The sequence below is a fragment of the Poecilia reticulata genome, chromosome 8 (genome assembly GCF_904066995.2).
Source record: "Poecilia reticulata chromosome 8, P_reticulata-male-v2, whole genome shotgun sequence".
Lineage (NCBI taxonomy): Eukaryota > Metazoa > Chordata > Actinopteri > Cyprinodontiformes > Poeciliidae > Poecilia > Poecilia reticulata.
This window is the reverse complement of record NC_088837.1, coordinates 1,537,566-1,543,866: the sequence shown is the minus strand read 5'-3', so window position 1 is coordinate 1,543,866 and position 6,301 is coordinate 1,537,566.

Here is a 6,301-nt window from a genome sequence, read left to right as displayed (position 1 = left end):
TACTGTCACTGTTGTTTGGTGTTATTGCAGGTCTTACCCTACAAGAAAGACCTGTAGGGTTTACATACACTGTAATTCATACACACTCGATGTATTACAAATACAAACTTCCATACAGTGGAGGAAACGAATATTTGATACAATACAGATTTCCCCCCACTCTTAACCTGTATATACACTATGGCAGCATAACCATAACCCTGGGGTTTTAGAAGGGAGGACCAGACTTCCCTCTCCCCAGCCACTTCTTCCAGCTCCTCAGGGGGAATCCCAAGGTGTTCCCAGGCCAGCCGAGAGACATAGTCCCTCTAGCATGTTCTGGGTCTAGGGCCTCCTCCCGGTGGGACGAGCCCAGAACACCTCACCAGGGAGGCATCCTGACCAAATGCCCGAGCCTCAACTGGCTCCTCTCGACATGGAGGAGCAGCGGCTCTACTCTGAGTCCCTCCCGGATGACCGAGCTTCTCGCCCTATCTCTAAGGGAGATAGGGCGGAGGAAACCCACTTCGGCCGCTTGTATCCGTGATCTCATTTTTTCGGTCAAGACCCAAAGCTCATGACCATAGATGAGGGTGGGAACGTAGATCAACCAGTAAATCAAGAGCAGTGGTGGAGAAAGTACTCAAAAAATGTACTTAAGTAAAAGTACAAATACACAGACAGAAATGTACTCAAGTAAAAGTAAAACTACCACATTAGCATTTGTACTTAAGTAAAAGTAAAAAAGTACTGGCTTTTAAAAATACTTAAGTATTAAAAGTAAAAGTGCTTGCTGAATGGATTACCTAATTGCTAATATCATTAAGTGTACCGATCGTATTTAATTTTAATACATTGGAAAACAACCTGCTGAATACTATTAATCAATCATTAATCATTTTGTCTAGATTAATGTCAAGTTGTCAAAACAAAGACATTTTCAATAATGTCAACTTTGTATTAAAAGTGTCATGATTTACTGAATGACGCTTTATGACAACAGTCATAAATATTTATGAAGACTTATTCATGTCCATGACAAATGTTTATGACGGTGTCATGTCAGTCTTATTCACCTGCCTTCAAATAAAGTGTTACCGGCTAGGTTTATGTAGCATTTGATTTTTAACAAAATATTTATACCTGTATTTCATAAAAATAATGGTTGACTTTCGGCATTTATTTTGAAGTATGTTGATCCTGTTTACAACTATGATTTTCATGTTCAAAAGCAATTTTTTTTATGTTCCATCTTATAGTAATAACTTAACAAAACTGTTTATTTGACTTCAAAGACTAGAGTCGAGATTGCTTTACATTTAATTTATACATTGAAAATTTGTATAGTAAAATGCAATAAATTAGTTGTGATGTACAGAAGATAAACATTAGCAAGCTCAAGAATATGTTTAGCTCTTAATACATAATAGTAAATGTTAGTTATAAAGACTAGATGACGTCAATTTATGGTCTTAAATTGCAAAATAAAGTCTGCAAATTGATTGTAGAATGGTTTCATTTTTACATCACTTTGCATGAGATACTTTCAAACTAAGTGTTTTGTGTTCTACAACTACATTTCCTGTGGACTTAGAATTTAATTTTGTTTCAAAATTATGTTAATAATATATTAAATACATTAACTGTAATATATTTTACACTATAATTAACATATGGTATAGAATACAGACTTCAATGGTATTTGGAAATGTCCACGGTTTTTTAAAAAGTTTGTGAATGCATCACAAAAAACAGAGTAAAAAGAGAGAATTTCAGTTTTGGGTTAACAAAATATTGGTAAATTTGACATAAAAAAAACTGTTAAAATAAGGAAAATATTTTGATGGAAATTCTGAAAAAAAAAATACAGAAAATGTCCTGTTAATTCTCTGCCATGATATTTTCAGTGTTTTTTACAGAATTTCCATCAGAAGTTTCCCGTAATTTAACAGTATTTTATTTCAAAGTTTTCCATGAAAAAATAGGGAAATATCCTGGTAATTTCTGTCAGTACACTTTCTTGTTTTTTATGGAATTTCAGCAGAATTTTTCCATAATTTAACAGTTTTTTCCCCAATAATTTTACATGAACAAACTGTTAAATTATGGCCCACCACCACTTCAGGTGACATTTCCCATATTCTCAAACTCAAAGCTTGACATGTATGGGGCAACGTGATAGTTCATCTACTGACTGACTACATAAACTAAAAGCTGAATCATAGATATTTTTAATAAGCGTATTTGTGAGCCTGCCTCTTTTTATTAAATTGAAATTAATTTTAGATTTTTGTATGACTTTTTCTCAGATTAACTTAGAAAACGAGTTGTTATTATTACAGGTTAGTTTTCTAAACAACAAAAAAGTATCTGTTAGGGAAGCTCAAAAATGAAAAATTGGACTGATATTGATATCCGATAGTAACACTGCTGTTATGCCAGATTAACCAAAACTTTATTTTGTCAATTTTTTTTATATGATTACTCGATTAATCGTAAGAATAATCGATAGATTACGCGATTACTAAAATATTTGTTTACAATAGCCCTAATTATATAAATAAAATAGGATTTATAGGTGGATCGGGGGGATTAATTCTCTCCTTCGCCCCCTCCTTCTACAGCCAGACCTCCTCCCCCTTCTTGCAATATGCTGTCCGGCCGCCCCCCCACCCAGCACTCAACGGTATGCTTGACCGGCCCCACCCTCTTTGACCCCTCACATCTACCTCTACATTGAAGGGGGGCTAGTGCACCTCTCATGGTACACTAGCCCCCCAATGTCTCTCCTTCACCCCCCCCTTCTACAGCCAGACCTCCTCCCCCTTCTTGCAATTCGCCGTCCGGCCTCCCCCCCCCCCCTCCCCCCCAGCACTAGATGGTATGCTTGACGGGCCCCACCCTCTTCGACTCCTCACATCTACCTCTGCATTGAGGGGGGGGTAGTGCACCTCTCATGGTACACTAGCCCCCCAATGTCTCTTCTTCGCCCCCTCCTTCTGCAGCCAAACCTCCTCCCCCTTCTTGCAATTCTCCGTCCGCCCGCCGCCCCCAGCACTCAATGGTATGATAGACTGGCCCCACCCTCTACGACCCCTCACATCTACCTGTACATTGAAGGGGGGCTAGTGCACCTCTCATGGTACACTACCCCAATGTCTCTCCTTCGCCCCCTCCTTCTGCAGCCAAACCTCCTCCCCCTTCTTGCAATTCGCCGTCCATCCGCCCCCCCAGCACTCAACGGTACGCTAGACCAGCACCACCCTCTTTGACCACTCACATCTACCTCTACATTGAGGGGGGGCTAGTGTACCTCTCATCGTACACTAGCCCCCCCACAATGTCTCTCCTTCGTTCAATCCTTCGCTTCCCCCTCCTCTCTAACGATACGTCAGCCCCCCACCTTCTCTCCTTCTTCTTCGAACCCCTTCTAGCCTCCCAGTGGGCCATCGTTCCCTCGGCCTCCAATTCTGATTCTTCGGGTTAATCTACCCGTCTTTCTCTCACTGTAACAACAGATGACTAATGGTTTCCGGTATTCTCAGGTTGAAAACTTGTAAGCAATCTTTAAGGCCATAATCATCCGCTCTGGTAAGATGCGAAGTTCTTCTGAGGAACAGTTTTGATACTTCTGACAAGGTGTCACTAGGTTGGTGAGATTAGGCATGAGGACTCAGAGGTCTGTCGTGAGTCGGAGACAGGTCCTGACTCAGAGACAGGTCATAACTCTGTGGCAGGTCCCGACTCTGAGGCAGGTCCCGTCTCTGAGGCGGGTCCTGACTTGGGGACGGGTCCCGACTCTGAGGCAGGTCCCGTCTCAGAGGCAGGTCCCGTCTCAGAGGTAGGTCCCGTCTCAGAGGTCGGTCCCGTCTCAGAGGTCGGTCCCGTCTCAGAGGCAGGTCCCGTCTCAGAGGTCTGTCCCGTCTCAGAGGTCTGTCCTGACGCTGAGGCGGGTCCTGACTCTGAGGCGGATCCTGACTCGGAGACGGGTCCAGGGACGGGTCCTGACTCGGAGACGGGTCCCATCTCAGAGGCAGGTCCCATCTCAGAGGCAGGTCCTGTCTCAGAGGTCGGTCCCGTCTCAGAGGTCGGTCCCGTCTCAGAGGTCGGTCCTGTCTCAGAGGTCGGTCCCGTCTCAGAGTTCTGTCCTGACTCGGTGACAGGCCACGACTCTGAGGCGGGTCCAGACTCTGAGGCGGGTCCAGACGCTGAGGCGGGTCCAGACTCTGAGGCGGGTCCAGACTCTGGGGCGGGTCCAGACTCTGGGGCGGGTCCTAACTCTGAGGCGGGTCCAGACGCTGAGGCGGGTCCAGACTCTGAGACAGATCCTAACTCGGAGATGGGGACGGGTCCTGACTCGGGGATGGGTCCTGACTCTGAGACGGGTCCCGTCTCAGACGTCTGTCCTGACTCGGTGACGGGATCTGACTCTGAGGCGGGCCCTGACTTTGAGTTCGGCCCTGACTCCTCCAAGTCAGTACCAACCTCTGAGTTGACCAAATTTAGAGGCCCAGCTAAGTGTGGACTAAACACAACATTTGATCCATTCTTGGTGGGCTCTTGCCTCTCTTCTTCATCTGGATTGTCTCCACAACCCGCAGCCTTTTTGATGTGGTCCCATGCCTTTTGGAGAAAGGTGTCTTTGAGATTGATTTTTCTCGGTCGTGCAAGGGTTCTTTTAAAGCATTCCACAACCTTGTGAATCACTATTGGGTTGTTGCTTTTAATCATTTTGAAGAGCAGTTCTCTAACTGCGTCTTCATTGCCCCACAGAAGTTGCAGGATGTCTCGGCAGGCTTTTTTTTCCATTTTGTCATAAAAGACAAAATCTATGTCCTTGACTTCTTTCCATATTTTTGGAGCAAGCTTTCTCTGGACCGGTTCGGTGTCCTTCCTTTTGTAATGCCCATAGCTAGATCTGTAACTGGACTTATAAATCAATCTCCATAGAATATTTTGAACCATAATTCTCCTTTCATCTTCTGTTCCACGTCTGAATCCCATCCTGTTTGCGTCCCTCAAAAATTGTTCAGGGTCCATGGTTGCCTGAGTATAATCTTCACTCAGGCAGTTTTCATCTGCGTACAAGTCTTCAGTTGGAAAAAAAGTCTTTCGGATCTTTCTTTTGGTAGACGTGAACATTTTCTCTTTAGGAACAGGATTCTCCAGATGCTTTTTGAATTTTTCCACGATGACTTGGTGTCCTTCTGGGTGTTCCACTAGTGCGATTAAATGCAGTCCACTGGCAAAGTGGAATGCATCTCTCGCAAGACTCTGGAAAATCCTTTCACCAAGTTCTTCTGAAATCTCCGAGAGTACATTCACATTTATATCTCCAGTTTTTCTCAAAAGCAATTTCAAAATTTTGCTATGTTGTTCCTCAAAGACTTGTCGGACAAGATGCAGAGTTGGTCCATCTGCAGCCTTTTCAATCACTTCCCACAGAAGTTCACTGAGAAAGTTTCTCTTTTTGTAATCTGGGCTTCTTTGACCAGGATGAACTTTGCTGGACAATGTCTTTTTCACTTTCGTCCAAAAAGAAACCTTAGGTTTCACATCCATTTCTCTCTGTGGGCTTTCGTCGTTCATCTTTATTGTGCTGAGCTAAAACGTCCAAATGAATCTCGAGTTGACTGACTTGTTAACCGATTTGTGGTAACTGATCAGAGAATTAACTGATCAGTTGGTGATGTCATGGACTCTATGACATCATAAAGTCATCCTCAGAAGGGCCTCATGACACAGACATCATTTGAAGTCATGCTGATGACGTCATTGTAAGCAGCATGGCAACTGTTGCTATGGGTAAAAATAGCACGCAGTGAGCATGCGCTGTGAAAAAAAAACTTAATCTGTGGGCACTAGATGCATTATTCCCGCAAGTCTGAACTGGCAGTGATTTGTGCAGCTTAACAGGAGGGGCCAGGGAACCATTGGCCCCTCCACTTACCGCCCACCCATTTTTATTTGTTATTTGGGTTCCATCTCCTAACAGGCAAAGAGCAAATGTCAGTGGAACCACAACATGACCTGGGCCGGTCTATGAGTCAAACAAACCTCTTGTGATGCCCACTGGTGTGTGAAAAAAAAGTGAAAAAGGAGCATTTAAATGTCTATGGGATGATAATAATAATAATAATAATAATAATAATAATAATAATTTACTTGTTACGATGGGTGCAGTAACGGTGTTTCACCGGTATGTGGTGCATGGGAACTCTGAGCTGCCAGTTGCTCTTAATACATTAGAAATGTGCCATTTTAATGAACAATGCCACAGATAAAGCATATTTTTATTATGTTTACTCTCTGTAACATGGTT